The sequence below is a fragment of the Podarcis filfolensis genome, assembly GCF_964270895.1.
Source record: "Podarcis filfolensis genome assembly, chromosome: 7".
Taxonomy (NCBI): Eukaryota; Metazoa; Chordata; class Lepidosauria; order Squamata; family Lacertidae; genus Podarcis; species Podarcis filfolensis.
The window spans coordinates 36591649-36609528 of NC_139603.1; the positions used below are offsets into that span (position 1 = coordinate 36591649).

General features: G+C 43.2%; 1 protein-coding gene across 4 annotated transcripts in view; it reads left to right on the plus strand.

Annotated features, from left to right (window-relative positions):
• Positions 1–379: 379 nt before the first annotated feature.
• ZNF516 (zinc finger protein 516) overlaps positions 380–17880 on the plus strand; it is a 114472-nt gene continuing 96971 nt past the window's right edge. For 2 of the 4 annotated variants that reach the window (XM_083623705.1, XM_083623703.1), the window contains exon 1: positions 1764–8713. The gene's annotated coding sequence lies outside the window, so the exon portion shown is untranslated. Of the gene's footprint in view, positions 725–1763; positions 8714–17880 lie in introns of those variants that run through there. The other 2 variants (XM_083623704.1, XM_083623706.1) reach the window with 2 other exon arrangements.

Below are 17880 nucleotides of genomic sequence, written 5' to 3' on the forward strand. Positions count from 1 at the left end.
TTTCATGTAGAAGTTGTCTGTAGCAGACCTCTCTGAATTAAACAATAACAACAGCAACAATTTAACAAGAAGAATATACAATATGCAATAATGTTTTCATTTCAAAGTTGAGATACCAGCAGCATGATACCTATCGTGAGAGAGTCGAAATTGTACAAAATTGCATACTTAGTATGTGAATATATAGTTTCCTGTAATCTCCATCTATGTAGTCATTTGGCTGAAGCAGAGATGAATAACAGATCTGCTAATGAATCAGTCCTGTTAGTGGAATAATTGTTTTTTATGTGACTCGCTTTTGGCTATCTAGACTTTCCCCGCATAATACAAGAACTTTGTGCTGATGAGACAATAGTAGACAGTGTGTGCATTTAATATAGAACAGACCATTCGCCCGGCTGGGGGAAGACGTCAACCTATACGCTGCGAGGAAAAAGACCAGGAAAAGGAGAGGGGTATTCCTCCCGTCGCCCTCCATCCCAGAGCCCTCAAGGGATTCCCAGATGGGCTAAAGGGCAGTGGAAAGTTTGAAGCCGGAGGACCCCTTGCCCAGGGCTTGGCACCGAGGGGTGTAGAGACGCCCCCCTCGCTGCTCGCCGGAGTGGAGCTGGCGCAGTGAATCATGTGCAGTGCTTTCCTTATTGCCTTCAGCGCATGGTTTCACCTTCAGGTTTCTTGTTTGTCTGTGTCCTTCTCCAAATCGCTTCACCTCAACTGCAAGAAGGTAAGGGGATCGGGAAGAGATTGTTAAGCCATTCTTTTCTCTCCACTTCCTCCCTCCTTCTTTTTTTCTTTCTTTTTCTTTCTTAAGTGCTGAGGAAGAAGATGGGAGGGGATCAGAAAGAGGGGGGAAGAGCAGGAGAGAGATGAGAATATTCTTAATACGCCCGTGGGAAAAACTTCGCGTTTCCAATTAATAGTTAATCTCGCTCGGTAATTGAAGGGACTTTTTACAGAAACGATAACTTTGGGCTCTTTGAAAGGGGTGGCGGGGTGGGGGGGTAGGGAGAGGGAGGAGGAGGAGGAGAAAGATGATTTATTTATTTTTTTGCTGGGGCTGAATGGATTGTCGGTATATGTTATTTTTTTAAACTGTGAAAATTTGGACTTTGTACAGAGGGGGGTGGGGAGGAGATCTCGCATGCAAGAAAGAAATCTGCCTGTCTTTTTTAAAAATGAAATGTTTGCGGGCTGCGGGAGGGAGGCGATGCTTCTCCAGCTTGGGAGCGAGCCACTTACATTATTAAGGGTATTTGCAGATTGGATTGATTTATTGCTTAGGGTGTGTGTGTGTGTGTGTGTGTGTGTGTGTCCTCTTCCCCTCGCCACCTCTCTCTCTTCCACCCCCAACCCCTCCCTATCCTCTCCCATCAGCTGAATTAAAAGGAATAGTTTATCCTGGAAAGTTGAGGGCTGTAAATTAGGTGGAGAGGAAGAGAGTCCTTGGAGGGCAATCCCGGAGATGAGTCCTGCCCATTGGATATACTGGGAAGGGGGGGGGGAGAGAGATGAGAGGACTGGTGGGGGGGTGCAGAGAAGAGAAATAATGCAGACATTTTGTCCTATGAAACCCTCCTCTTCCTCCTCCTCCTCCTCTGCCCCTCCCATCTCCACCCAGAATTAGCATAATACTTGCAGCCGTCATTTGAATCAAGCTGTTTCGACAAGTTGAGGAAACTTTAGAGGGGTCGGAGTTGAGTTGCGAGAAGTCTCAGGGCGCAGGAGGCGTTTTTCCTCCAGGTTAAGGTGACAGGGAGATGGTCCCAATTTTGTGCTTTGGCTTTCGGGTCGCTTGCCCTCTGCAGCTGCAGCGCTCTAGAAAATGCTGCCCACTTCCCCGCGGCAAAGATCTTGCTCCAGAAGCGCTAAAAACTCCCAGGAGTAGACCAGGACGCTCTGGAAAATGTGTATTGGGTGGATCTAAGATCTTGCAAATTCAGGCAGCCCCCCCCCCCCCAGCTTTTGGAATCTAGATGTAGAAGGATATTTGTTGTTGTTTCTAGACCGTTTCTGGAGATCTATTAATGCATGGTCTTTATCTAATCCAGATGTAGCCCCCTGCCCCCACTCTCTCAATCCCCATTCAGTGCCTTATTGTTGGTTTACATTGTGTGTGTGTGTGTGTGTGTGTGTGTGTGTGTGTGTGTGTGTGTAAAAAGCGATCTGTGTAACCTGTGGAATTTGAAATGCAAATAAAAGCCCGTGGGAGTTGAGGCAGAACAAATCAGCATTTATAAAGTGGGAAAAGATTTCATGTCTTTGAAAGCATAAGGGGCGAATTCTCTCTTTCTGTCTCCCCCCCTCCCCAATTCTATTAAAAAAAGAAACCACCGGAGTATTGAACAGTGACGTCAATTCGTCCCTTTTCTAATGTGTGTGTGTGTGTGTGTGTGTGTGTGTGTGTATGTTGTTGTTCTTGTTGTTAATGTCTAAAAAGCGGGCATGCGAAGTGCTTACAGGAAAACAGATTACAAGATTAACATCTGTTAACATGATCGTTTATCTCCAGCCAAAAATAGGTCAGTCCTTTCTTAAGGAAGCTCGATTGGTTGGCGCATGATTAAATAATGAAATTAGACTAATGAGTTCGCAAATTAGACAAGAGTTGGGGGTGCTGTTATAATCCAGCTGACTGACCTGCAAGAATAAAATTCATAATGGTAACGGTAATAATAGTAATGGATTCAGAGACTTTAGGAGATCAATGTAAGGTCAAAGCCTCTTTCAGTGGAGTGACACAACTCCTCTCACCTCACCTCTGGGTCCCTTCCTCCTCCTCCTCCTCCTCCCTTTTCTCTCTGCTTTACAGCTAATAGTGTGTTACAGACTCCAACTCTCGTTTTTCCCTTTCTCTACTGAGGTGATGCATTAATATTTTCCATCTCCAGTGTTTATGGTGAAGGAGACCAACTCCTCCATGGATAGGGATGTTTGTTGCTTCCTAAACAGTGGGGTGTTATTTTTGGGAGAGGTGGGGGGAGGGGTTCACACAATGTGACACACAGTGGCAAAGAAGAATGGGAAACACCGATGCAAAGTAGCTCTGCTTCGCTTGACTCTGCCCTCCTGCAAAGATTGGCAGACCCACCGTCCAATCAGCAGCTCCAGCCCTCCTTACTGCCTTTGCATTGCAACTCCACATTACAGGCTCGGGAAAGCGGTGCTGTGCCCTTGCGTTTCTCTCTCTCCCTCTCTCTCTCTGTACGTGCATCTGTCTTTGTTGGGATATACGTCAGTATTGAGATAGGTAAATTAATACTTTCCCTCCCCCACCACCCCCGCCCATCTGCTGTGAACTAAAATCCAGTCCTTGGGACCAGAAACTCGAATAGTGAATAGAGAGTTATCGTTAAGGAGCTGGTTTTAAGTATCAAGTTGAGACCTGCTGAAGGCAAGGAAGTATAAAATGATCTATGGGTGTATTTGAACAATGTGGCAGACTCGCTTATCTGAAGGGAGAAAAAGGTGGAGTGCATCCAGAAATTCCACCCATTTCTAATCCAAGAATGATTATTTATATCACTTTAAAAGCCCATTGCTGTTAAAGACGGTTTTGTTGTTCTTTGGCCTTTAAGGTACTGCAGATTCACACCACCTCCGTAACATAATGGGTGTGTGTTTGTTTGATTTCTTCATGGTTTTCAAAGCAGACAGCTGTGTAGCCAAATAATAATAATGAATCAGGCAGCGCCCTCTCGATTCTTTCTGCACCAAGTGGTGTGTTGTTTTTTTAATGCTCAGAAATAATTTAAATGTAAAAGTCCGCTTTAGCAAATGTCAGATTTAACCATCATGGCACAACAGCATGACTGTTAGGCAGCATACTTTGTGAATGCCACACCACACAATGAGCACATTCATGGCAGGAGCAATCCTATACTATGCTTCAATTATGCTAGGCTGTGGATTTGCAAGATACTCCCCCTACGCCCACCACGGCAGCAATGCCCATACCACTTGCATACCTTGAGAGGTTTGGCCCTTGGGGTCCAGGCAGTGGGGGGGGGAGGAGGCCGCTGCCAGGGCCCATAAGCTCTTTGTCTCCTTTAGAGGACCATCCTGAGTCAGATTTTTCTAGGGGGTTAGGGAAAAATCCATGGGCATAGCGAAGGGGGGCAGGGGGGGTAGCTGAACCCCCTAGATCAAGCAAAGCAGTAGAAATACTTAACTAACTGACCAATCACATCGGTTCTGCCCCCCCAAAAGTCCTGACCCCCCCCCAACAGGAGGCTACGCCCATGGAAAGATCCCAGTTTACAATTTCCTAGACCTAGAGGGAAAGGGTTGTAGACCCACTGAAATCAGAGTAGACCCACTGAAATCAATGGAACAATGTAAGTCTGTGTATTCATTTGAATGGGTCTACCCTGAGTTAGACTAGTATTGGATACAGCCCAAAGGAATAACATGTATGATAATGTCAAAGTCTTATTGAACAGCATCCAGGATGGAGGTAATTCTGGAAGGAAAGTACAGTGTGTGTGTGTGTGTGTGTGTGTGTGTGTGTGTCTAACTAGCCACTCCAGCAGGGATTGTACAGTGGCTTGACATAGACATGAGGGTAGTAGCTCCATATTAAGGACATTTTCACCTGTTGCATCTGTCTGAAATAGAGCTTTTCTGCAAGTCAAGAACGAGGAACCCCTGAGAGCATGCTGGTCACTGTTGCAGGTTATGGAGTGGATTTTGATCATGATGAGTGCAAAATGGGGAGTGGGGTGGATCCTGTAGCTGTGGCGATCAAGGGAAAGACAAATATTGTATTCAGTTTTTTACTGTTACTTATTTGTTCTGTGTATGTTTACCTAAAAACCAATAAAATGATTTTTTTAAAAATAAGAGAAGAGAGAATATCAAGCAGTAGCCAACAGGTCTCCAGCATAATCTCTGTAGAGGGATGCACAGTGGGTGCCTGTGAGCAGGTGAGAGAGAGCAGTGACTGGTGATACCTGAGTGCTCATCCCATGCTCCTTCCCCAGCCTTCCTGCCCTCCCTCTTGTGGGCTCCCATATGTGTGGTGCTCATTTCCTGTCCTACTCCATGCATCCAGGTTGTGATCCTGTAAGGCAAAAGTGTGCCTAAGTGTCTCACCAGCAGTGGCCATAGTTGCGGTGGAGTGCCTGGCCTTTGCCAACAGGTAGCCTTGTTGGGAGGCAAGAGAACATCATGTAAAAGGCAGCAGGCAGTGTGGCTGCTATAAATAAAGCTGTACAGTTTAGACAAGACAGATGTAGTCGCACATAGCAAAGGGGATGTGGTGGAGGGGAGACACTTGAAGCAGGCATACATTACAGGATGTGTTCCCCCCTTTATTTCCTTAGTCATTGGTGGGGTGGAGTGGGATTTGGTGATAGGAATTTGGACCCCTGTGGTGAGTTACCTGCTAGGGTTCTAGGCAGTGGGCTGAAAGATCTCATGTGCGTTGTGAGGTCTGTCTGTTTTGTGCAAACTGCTCCTTTTGTCATGGGGGGAATCTTTTCCATCAGCAGAGTTCTCCCTTGTGAGCTCTGTAAGCGGGCACAACATGAGATCAGAGCAGCGTTCAAAATTCGCCAGGTGTGTTTTGCACCTGGCTATCAGTCACTTGCAACCAAGTGAAGATGTGCGGGCGCCAGGATGGTGCCTGATGTCTCCACTATCTGGGGATCCTTGGATCTTGCCTGTTTTCACACACTAACAGTGCATCCTTTAGAATTTTATTTGTGGGGTTTTATCTGCACAACTGGAACGCATTTCATTCCGTTTTGGCAACTGTAACTCTGGTTTAAGGAGCCATTTGGCACCTAGCTTATGTTCCCGAGTTTCTAACATTGGATCAGAGTGGTACATAACTCTATGCACCCTATCAGCTGACTTAGGATGTCTCTGTGTGGGGTTTATTTACTAATGGTGTGCTATGAATGGGTCCTATGCTTTGCCATGAGGATGTGACTGGAGTGATTGTCCATGCAGGGGTGGCTTAAATCCCCCCCTTCCACTGATATCTCAGCTGTTTGTGTGGATTCTTTGTGATAGGCTGAGCACTGATGTAATATTGTGCTACTGATGGGGATGTGCCTGTGGACTGAAGGATTGTAGGATATGATGTCTGTAGTTCTTCCCTGTGTGGCCCATGACTCTGCCTGATGTTGGCCTTTTTAATCCTGGAGCGGCTCTGCCAGCAGAGTGCTCTACATATCTGTCAGGGCGATGGCCCATCTGGCATTCTGCCTGCGTAGCATGGCTTTGCCAGTTCCTACGGCAAATCTCAAGTATACGATTGCACCCTAAAAATGAATAGCTGCAATGTATCCTTCCCTGCTTTGTGCTTAGCAAATTCTTTGCTTTGCGATTTCATTTGTTTCCTGTTATATCAATATTATAATTGATTCTGGTTTTGTATGAGGAACATACTGCCTGTTAGTGTATTGATTGTTCGGGGCAAATGAGGTTTCTGTGCTTTCCAGGATAAATGGTTGATTTCTTGGGTTTTTCCATGATCTGTTTTTGGGTGAAGGGGCAGGATGGACAATTGAAGGCCTAAATTTGCCCTTTTGTCTAGAAGCCAGCTGCCCACTTCTTTCGGAAGATGGTCAGAACTATTTCTTGTTAGAGAGAAACCTGAGTAGGTTCAAAGAAGAGTCCTTTATGCTTTGGCCTTGTGCCACATACTTTATTTCATAGCTGCTATGCTAAATGAGTTAACTACCAAAGGGTTTTTCATTAACTCACTTGGCAGCCATATATTTAACTTTTTGAAAAAGAAAAAAAAGAGAGTGTAACTTAAAGAGGACAAAACCTCACACGAGGAACATTTTGCTATTCAGCGGCATAGTTTTAAGAACCAGATTTATTTATTTTTTAAACCGTTTCCTCCTATTTGTTCTCTCCATCTCAACCTGGGACCAAAGTGGGTGGGGGAGATCTATCAATATTTCAGCAGCTAGTTGCCATAGGCGAGCAGTAACTGAATATAGTCCTCACCCCTTGAACTCCAATGTCACCAGTCCCCTCTGTTTTCTTAGGTCAGGCGTGCACCCATTGTTACACACTGTAGTGTTAGGAAGAACATTGTTCATGTTACAGAGCAAGCCATGGCAGCTTTCAGGCCGTGTGGTGTAAGCAGTGGTGGTGTCTGTTTTCTTGCTTGACACCAATAGCCAAATCCTATGTATACCTAGTGCTATTTTTCCAGAAAAAGAGGTCTTGGGACTCAGCATGAGCCCCTCCCTTGTCCTCTTATAATTACAATGGTGCCCACCTGAGAGTTCTGGTGATTTCTGGCTGAAAAAAGGCCCTATGTATATCCATTTATTCATGATTACATTTATATCACACCTTTCTACCAAGAAGCTCAAGGTGGCATAATTGTTGCCTCTCACAACAACCCTGTTCGGTAGGTCAGACCAAGAGTCCGACTAGCCATTTGGTGAGTCTCATAGCCAAACAATTATTTGAACACTGGTCTTCCAGGTCCGACATTTTAGCCACTACACCACACTGACACACTTCTTGAGAGAAAGTCCTGCTGAAATCCCTGGGGCTTCCATGGTGGGGGGGGGGCGCGTGTTTAAAAACCTCCATTGGACCAGCCTGTTTAAGCATATTTGCATTTCCCACATCTTCCATGCAAAAAGGGAAAAACCTACTTGGCTGGAATGTATGTTCTGCTTTCTGCTCTGTACGCGCAGAAATAGCGGTTCAAAAGTGCACTTACAAGCACAATCCTATGCATGTGTAAACCAGAAGTAAACCCTATTTCCCCCTCCAGCGGAACATCTTCCAAATCAGAATGCACAGCCTAGGGTCGGAGGCCGAGGCTTCAGTCCTCTGTACACTAACCCATCGAACGCAACGGGACTTCCTACTTAGCAACCATGCGTAGGGGGAAGTGCGCTTTTAGGATTATTTCTGAGAGCTACTGCAGACATGCCTGACAGACCCCCTCAGCGACATTGGCACCAGTTTGGGAGAAAGGCAGGGTCGTTTCAAGGTGCAGCAGGATAGCAAGAGTGGCTTTGCCCTGCCCTACCCACTGTGGCAGTGTCAGCTTTTATTATATTCTGGGACTCCAATTAACTATCCCAGGAGAAGCAAAAAAAAAAACCTTCTGACAACCCAACACTGGTAATAAACAGGATAATAACTGATGTTTGAGATTTTTGAGTGGGGCTTGGAGCTGCAAGGATTGGGGGACGGTAGAGATTATACCTGTGAAGGACAGAGCCAGAGCTCTGTTTCCTCTCCACCCCCCACCCCAAAAGCAGCTTGTTGCTGTGTGTTAGTCTGGAGGAAGGAGGGAGGGGAAAGCAGCAGAGAGGCGAAGAAGGGAGGAGCTTCGCCCTGGCAGGCGGTTCTCACCCTCAGTTGTTTTCTCCCCCTTTTTCTGTAGCCAGAAACGTCACACAGCCATGTAACTGTAATACAAGAAGTGAAAGAGGCAGAGAGAGAGGGAGGGAGGGAGGGAGGGAGAGAGAGAACAGGCACAGCTCAACTTCTAACCCTTAACAAAGGCAAAAAAAAGAAAAAAGAGAGAAAGGATTTGTCAAGGCGCTACCCAAAAGAAAAGAAAAGTGGAGGTGGGCGGGGGGGGGAGAGAGAGACCGCTGCAGCCCCTGAGAAACCAGGCGAGGCTCAATTTCTGGAGGAGGAGAAGCAAGCAGCTCTGGAGGTTAGAGCGCTGCCCTCTTGGATTATGTGGGGCTCCGGTTGGCGGAGGACACTGACTCGGGAGGTAATTGCTTTCTATTTTCAACTTGAGTTTTGTTATTGTGGAAAAGGGAGAGCAGCGAGGGAGCGTCGCAAGGCGTGGCGAGCGCAGCAATTGTTGCACAAGTGTTTAAAAGGGAGGAGGGAGGAGGGAAAGCATGAGGTGCAATGGTTTGGCTGGGTGGGTGGAAAGGAAATATGCAGCATGCACAGATGTAGATAAATAGTTAAGATGCCGCACAGCGGGGGATTAGTCGCCTGCACCCCCCACCCCACCCCACCGCCTCCAATCGCTGGGAAGCTTTCCTTAGGGAAAGAGGGTACTGGGGAAACTGGGTGGTGGTGGTTTTCCAAACAGGAGATCCTCGCTCGAGTCTGGAAAGAGATTAAACTTTAGCAACCCAGATGTATTTCTTGGGCGTGAGATGAAGGCAAGCGCCCGTCTGCATAACAAAGGGAGAAGGATGGATCGCGGATTGCAGATCTTAGATGAACTCTCATTCTTGTTCTGGGCTTTTTCAGAGAAGTGGGTGGCTGGGAATCCAAAGCCCGTGCGTATTGACTCAAATATGCATTCGTTCATTGAAATGGGAGAGACTAGTCGCTGTTGTTGTTGTTGTTGTTGTTGTTATGTCATGTTGCATCTTAATCACTGGGGAGGGAGGTCTGCACAGAGTGTTCTCCGGAGTTCTAAGGCCTTAACAACTTACAAAGGAGTTGAAAAGTTGACATCAGGCCTTACATTGTTGTAAGTATGGAATGGCAGGCTTCCTCTGCTATGTAATCAGCGGCTGCATTTAGAGATGAAGCAAATCCCACGAAATGTTTTCCCAACCCATGATGTGTCTCAGCAAAATAATAAAAACAGAAACAGCCCTTCAGCTCAGTCCACAGGATGACTATTGCTCTGAAACATAAATATTCCAGCGGCTATATACATATTATCTCCTTGTGTTTGTGTAAGGGAGAAGAGAAGCTTGTTTTGCGAGGTTCCTTCCTTTTCTGTCAGTATGATGTTTAATTGTATCCTATCAAAATCTGAAAGATGTCATGTTGATACTTGCATATATATATAATTGAATGCTCTCTGTCAGATTGGTAGGAGAGAGGGAATGGAGTAATGTATGGGTTTTCTAATAAAACTGGAGGCTGAGCTCGCATAGGAACATTTGTGGCATAATTAGTACTAGAGCTCAGTTATTCAAGGAGGCGTCTTCAGTTTCACAAGAGTTACTGCCATAGCCATCTTGAGCAAACTCTGAGTAATAAAGTGATCTTCAGTTCTGTTTGTTTTACTCTGAGTCATTTAATATTAGGCATGCCTTTATTTAGACCTGAGACAATGTGAAAGATGAAGTTAAGAGGCCTCTCATTCATTTGCAGGGCCTTAATCCCTGAAATCTATATACATCACCAGTAGGGTTTTGTTTTTGTTTTCTTAAATACTGAATCATTTGAACACTTTATTAGATTATATCTAATGCATACAGGTGAAGATTTGTTTAGATAAAGCTCAAATTCAAAGTTGATGGCAACTATAAATGAGTATATTCTTCAAATCTGGCATGCACAACATTAGGAACAAAAGAAAGAGCCCTGGTGGATCAGACTCTGTTTCCCACAGTAGCTTAACAAATGCTTCTAAGAAACCCATATGAAGGCAGTAGGTGTTCAGGAACTGGCATTTTTAATTTGGTGGTATGCTGCATTTGAACATGGAGGTTCTATAAAACCATCATATCTAATAACAATTGATAGACGTATCCTCCATGAATTTGCCTAATCTTCTGAGGTTATCCAAGCCAGTGGTCATCACCACATCTTTTGGCAGTGAATTCCCTAAATTAATGATGCTTTGTGAATTGGCATTCGGGGTGTGTTTTATATGTGTCAAGAAAAACAAAGGTGTGATAATTCAAAAATAAGCAATGATAACTCAAAAAGGATTATTAGTGGAGAACAACGTTTTAAATCAGGCTGCACAACTTAAGCATTTTATATGTTTAGCGGTTAATTTTCCTTTTATCAGGCATGGGAACGGTTTGTAATCACTAACCAGATGATAACCCAGTAGCATAAATTGGTTGGGGCATCAGATGCAGCTTTTTACAGGGATGTGCAATGGGTCTCTGTGGCTATGCAATGTATGGATAGTTATTAAAATCATTCAAAATGGAAAAATGCATAATTCACGTGTTTTCAGTGGTGGAAAGTGAATCTTCTTGGGAAGCAGGCTGCTTTGCAAGTTTTTCACTGGCTCTGCACCTGCAGTAATTCCAGAGTTGTAACCACACTTTACTTAGGAGTAAGCCTCACTGAGCACAACAGGGCCTTACTTCCAAGTGGATTCAGTCAAACCTCGGTTCCCAAATGCCTCCATTATCATATGTTTCAGTTCCCAAATGCTGAAAACCCAGAAGTAACTGTTCCGGTTTTCGAATGATTTTCAGAAGCCAAACGTGCTACATGCCTTCCCCTTTGAGTTTCACTATTGTATTGAGGCTTCCGCTTTCAGTTTTTGGTTGTTGAATGTTTTGGAAGTCAAACGGTCTTCCAGAATGGATTACATCCGACAACCGAGGCTGGACTGTATACACAGGTTGGTCTGCAATCTATATACACAACATGATCATAATGACACATAAGCTTGTATGTTTATTCAGAGGTCTGAACAAGTTCAGCTGATTTCCTAGGAAGTGTAGCCTCAACCAGTGAATACTGCTGATGGGGCAAGAAAGCAACAGTGAGGTCTCCCTCTACCCTTCACTTCAATAGTCTCCTAGGAAAGCCTCTCAGGAGCACCTCTATGAGCAGTGAGATAATGTGTGGTTGTTAGCAGCAAGTGCCCTTAAAGGTTCTCAGTCATTCTTATCTGTTACTTGACTAGGTCAGTCCAGGAATAACCATTGTTTTCTTTGCTGACTTCTTTACCTGTTACATATAGTGATCTTACTAATGCTCCAGAAGGTATCTTGGTCGGCTGCTGGAGTTTGGTAAGAGTTGTAGCTCAGTGGTAGAACATCTGCTTTGAAACCAGAAGGTCCCTGTTTTAATCCAGGTAGGGCTGGCAATGTCCCCTTGCCTGAAACTTCAGGGAACTGCTTCCAGTCAGTATGGACAGTATTGTGCTAGACAGACTTCTGAAGAAGGCAGAAGGGGATGTAAGCTTGCCCTACTACTAGGTATGTGACTGCAACAACCTGTTGTGGTTTACTGGTTCTAGATGGCAGGTTTTTATTCAGGTCCTGTGGTGATTGCAGTAACATTTAAATCTGCCACAGTACCTACATATGTGTCAGTGAATATCGTCTCATTAAAAAGAGTAAGAAAGAAATCCAGAAGTATGTCTCTTAACATTTAAGAAGACCCAATATCAGTGCAAAGAACAGATCAAAAGAACCACGGCATTCTAAATCTTTGCTTCAAATTTTATTCCAACATCTCAGGGCTTATTTTATTCGGAGGTGTGGAAGGCACAATTCACTTCACATAAATGAGCAATCTGTACACTTTCAGGTGCTAATATTGTATTTATTTATTTCATTTTTTAATCTTCTCCTATGAGGCATCCAGAAGCAATGTACAACATATAATATATATACACACGCACTGTATCTGGGTTGTGTTCAGTTAACTTTTACTCAGAGCAGACCTATTGAAATTAATAACCCTGATGAACTTAATTTCAATGGGTCAGATCTAAGCAAAAGTTAGTTGAATGCACCTCTATATGTCTCTCCCATATCTTCTACTTCTGAGAGCTACCAGAATAACAACAATATCAGAACCAAATAAGGAGAAATCAATAGCAACCTTATTTTTCATTTGTCAGATAGGCCAACTTGAGAGATGTATTCATGACCCTGTTCAAGGACACCGAAACTGCTCTTTTAGTTCTTCTATATGTTGTCATGATCTGTTCAGATGCAGAGTGTCAGTCCTTTGTTGTTCTGTCCAAACAGTGTAATGCAAGAGATTTTAGGGCTGTTTACATCTAATCCATCCATATGAAGTCATACGTGAGGCTGCGCTAATGGCTGCACACACTCTGTTAATATCATATTCAAGATTACTGTCTTGCACTGTGTTGTGAAAGGACCTGTTGTGGTTCAATGGAACCAGGGTTTCACCTTATTCACTGTTTTGCATTAAGCACTTGCTTAAGGCTTTCTATCCATACATACAGGTTGTTTCAGGATTGGGTACTTTGTAATACTACCTGTTTGGTAGGAAAGTAAATTTGTAGCACTGATCTGCCTTAATCTTAACTCCAACACAAGAACCTGTAATAGCATCTGGCTGTTTAGAAAGACCTTGTCTAAACCTTTGCATTTCATTGGTAATTTTTTCAAAAATATGTTTACATGCTTCAAACTGTGATGTATTTCTTCTCGGGAGCAATAATTAGTATTGGTTCTTATGTTTTTTGTCAAAAAGTTTGTTCACATTTTTGACAGAGCCATGCGATTTGGTGTCATTGGATGTGTGTATTTTCGCTTACATGGAAGGCAATAACTGCTTGCATCCATTGCAAGAGCTATTGACACCTGTTATTGTAATGCGTTGCTTCTGACAATGATGACCAACTAAGGACTACTTCTGATGTTCAGAAATATGCGAGTGCTTTCTTAACCCCATTTTATGGCTGGAATCATTACCAGGGCTTTCTTTTCAGGGGGAACTCACAGGAACTCAGTTCTGGCACCTCTCAGGGGGGTGCCATTGTCGTGAAGGAAGTGTCCATGGCGAGTTCCAGCACCACTTTTTCTAGAAAAATAGCACTGATTATTACCATTAATGTAATAGTTAAAATAGAAGAACTTTCTCTCGCTGTGTGCCTTCCATATGTTTTGGACTGCAACTGCTGTCATCCCTGACCACTGGCCATTCATGCTGGAGCTGATGGAGGTTGTAGTTCAAAATATCTGAAGGGAAACAGTTTGGGAAGTCTGGAACAGAGTGACAGGCTCCAGAACTGCTGTTAAGAGAGCAAGTCTTTACTTGTATCATGATGGGGAAGGCTCTGGAACTGACTTTGGCATTCCTGAAGGTATACGTATGCCTTATATACATATGTATACATACATACATACATACATACATACATAAGGTATACATATGTCTTTCTCAGATTGTGAGAGTGGCATAAAAAGCAGAGGGAAAATAACTGTTTTTCTCTGGAAGTGCCAAATTGTATGGGTGCTTTTGGAACATATGCTTCCTTTCTGCAGGGAATGATCTCAAAACTGACTTATTCTCCTGTAAGGGAGAAATGAGATCCTGTGTGGGTTGACACTGCCCATCTCACCACTGGTGTGAAGTACGGTAACTTTTTTGAGAAAGAGAGAGAGTTGAGTGTCTTTGTATGTGCTCAGGTCAATATTGAAACACTTTTGAGCAGCGATAGCTGGAGATTTGTAATATTTTGGTTCTACATTGCAAAAAAGAAATGTTCAATATTGAATCTGGAAAATTAATGGCCAGATAGCAAAATTCAGAAGAAAGTCTCATTTATTTTAGTCAACTTCTTCAGTATGCTGTAAATGTTTGTACCTTGCAGCAACATTCCTTTTTCAAAGCCGACACCTTACATATTGTAAATGTTTATACATTTTCAGTGCTAGGTTAAACTGTTATGACTCACTTATGGCAAAACTCTGATCTCCACTCAGTCGGCGTAATCTTCGTTATTCTGTTGGCATGACAGTTTTGCAGTGGTTCAAAGAGAATATGTTTACAGTCCTGTGCAGACTTAATGTGGGAATGAACTGCATTGGATGTTGTCAGAATCTACTTCAGAGTAGCTCGCATAGGTCTGGGCTGTTGGTCTTAGTTTATGTTTACTTTAACCTCCTCTTTTTGCACGCTTAATTATTTTTAATTGGAAATCGTGCAATTAGAGCTTTACAGTGTAAACGTTAAATGATCAGAGTGAATAATTTTTTAATTGTTCACACTGTCATAACTTACATTAGCGTGGTTTCGGTGCAAGTGTTGACTTCATTGGGCATTTGACATCCAGCAAGTGCCCTGTCTCATAGTTCAGTGAACTGAGCTTCCTGTTTGAGGCGCACTTGCCTTTTCAGAGGTAGTGCCCAGTATAATAGTTATTCTACGAGCAGATGGTAGCCTAGTTTTAATTATATCCATGTTGCTTTTTATTGTAATTTCATGCCTTTCGCTGGAGATCTGCATGGCTATATGATTCCCGAGAACACATTTTCTATTGCTGATTTATCCTTGTATTCTTGAAGTTTGATTACAGCAACCATTGTTTATGCCAGCACTCTCAAGGCACATGCTTATGTTCTGAGATGTGCTTCGAACAAGGGGTGTGGGGGGTGAGAATTTATTAAGTAGCTGCCAAATAACTTATTACTCAATAGTACACATGTTTTCTTCTGTATGATTTGTGAATTTATTGCTTCTTAACTATGAGGTAATGGCTTTAATACAGTATTATGTTTTGCAAGCTAGCTTTATTTTTAGCCTAGCTTATTCAGTCAGTGTCAGAAGCTTCTCCTCTAGAACTGCAATACAACATGGATTAGACCAGTGCTCTTCAACCAGTCGAGTCCTGAGACCCACCTCTGACTCCCAGACAGGAATATGGCCCACTTCTACATTTTAACTTTTGATTTATACTTAGTAGTGCTAGCATCTCACCGCATATCACACACTGAGGTGCTGACTGCATATTTTTTCAGTACACATGAGCCAGTATTTCATGAGCAGTATTATGGGTCAAACCTTTCAACCTTTTAAAATAGCTGCAGATTTCTGACAGTCTTGTCTAAGCCTGTGGCTAATATTGAGCATTGCTATTGCATTATTTTACCAAAAAATCCTTTCTCTCACTTTGTTCCTTTCCATAAGTTTCACCACTTCCCTCCTTTTCCTGTCACTTCTGGTGACTTTTTCTCTGCCTACCTATGTGCACTTTCTGTCCTCCATCTTTGCCTCCCCCGTGCGCTTCCTTTGTCTGTTGTCACTCGCTATCATCTCATCTTCTTTCACGATCCTTTCTGTCACCAGCTATCTGCCTGCTGCCTCTCTCTCTGCTCATGCCTTCTTCCACAAATATTTCTACCCTTTCTCTCACCTTCTTTTTGTTTCCGTTCATCTGCTATCATTGCCTTTCTGTCTCTCTCTTTCACTTTCCTTTTTACTGTGCTCACTTTCTTCCATCTTGTGTCACCTTCTCTGCCACCTTTAACTCACCTCTCCGTGACTCTTGCCCCTTCTGAAGGTCAACTTGCCTGCGATCAAAATGAACAGCATTTCACCCTCAGAATTTATTATAGGTGGCAACCGTATGTTGTTGCCCCTTTGTTGGATGACCAAGTGTGAAGGAACTCATCATATTCTCCTCCACTGAAGTAACATATAGTTGTTACTCCAAAACACCTTTTTCATTTAGTTTGCAAAGTCTTTCCATTTTGCGGTCTCTTTAAAAAGCAACTAAAATTAATTTTCATTCCAAATCAATGATGAACGATTAAAAGTCGCAGTTCTGTGCTTACTCACTTGAGAGTAAGTATCGTTAAAATAACTGAGCTATACTTCTGAGTAGACATGCCTAAAATCTGCTTATTAATTTTACTAAGGTCCTACCTGAGGACCTGGGTCTCTTTCCCCCTTCCTGCAGTTCCACCCTCTTTTCTGTCCTCTTTTATGAATGCATCTCTTTCCCTCTTTCACAACCTCTTGTCTAATCTGCCCTCTCCTTGTGTCGGCTTACCTGAGATCAAATGTACAGAAAATAAATCTGGAAAAGTTTTAGTACCCTAAGAACCTAATATATGCATCAATTGCTTGCTGTTATCCTAAGTCCACATAATTTGGAGTAAATCCCATTTAAATGAATGGACCTTCTGAATAAGTGTTACGGGGAGTCAGGAGGAAGGTTAATCGGTCTTTAAGCAAGCATGACAGTGCAACCCTATGTCTGCTCGGAAGCAATTCCTACTGCATTCAGTGTGGTTTACTCCCAATTAAATAGTTTTAGGATTGCAATTTTACTTCTGAATAAATAAAGATTTGGCTGAAAAGCTGTAAGTTTCCTAAGAACATAATAATAGCCTACTGCATCAGGCCAATGGCCCAGCTAATCCAGCATCTGGTTCTCACAGTGGCTAACCTGTGGGAGACTAGGAAGCAGAATTTGAGCATGAGAGCACTTTCCTCTCCTGTGGTCTCCAGCAAGTGTTACTTGGAAGCATTATTTTGGCCAACTGTGGAGGCAGAGCATAGCCATTACGGCTAGTAGCCAGTGATAGGCACATTACTATTTTTAAAAGGGGAAGGAGGAAAGAATAAAGGTATTACTTGCTTATTTTTGCATGTGTCTACTATAAAGTTATGCAGTGCCTATAGGAATCCTGTGAGGCCTATAAGACCTGCCTCACAGCCTGATCCTATGCATGTTTACTTGGAAGTAAGCCCTGATGGGGACGCGGGTGGCGCTGTGGTCTAAACCACTGAGCCTAGGGCTTGCCAATCGGAAGGTCACATAAACAGATCTTTTAATTTGTCAGATGATATGGTCACAAGTTAGGAGTGCTTCATAAATTCAGTATTGTTCGTAAGTCACAAAGTGAATGAGGAAAAAAAATATTTTTATTGGTGTTTTAAAGTGATTCACATTTACTGGAAATCATTTTTTTTAAAAACCCACAGCGTTTTGCTAACCTAGTGTTAAAAATCACCACTTTCCATATAAAATTTTAACTAGCATCAACAAGAAGAGTACAGTGGTACCTTGGGTTACAGACGCTTCAGGTTACAGGCTCTTCAGGTCACAGACTCAACTAACCCAGAAATAGTACTTCGGGTTAAGAACTTTGCTTCAGGGTGAGAACAGCAGCGGGAGGCCCCATTAGCTAAAGTGGTACCTCAGGTTAAGAAAGGTTTCAGGTTAAGAATGGACCTCCAGAACGAATTAAGTTCTTAACCCAAGGTACCACTGTACTGGGCCTTTTGCTCAGCTCCTCTCTCCTTCCCAAGATGTTCATGGTATGCTTAGATTGAGCAATTCTAGCACTGTGAAACAGTGAAAGTTAGAAGTAATTCTGTCAGCTTCACAGGAACTGTTCAGAATTAAAAACTAGTGTGTGGAAGCAAGACTTCTCTTTAGGATGCATGGGCATCTTATGGCAAAATGGTTACAATGGTTACAATGGTTCTTTATGT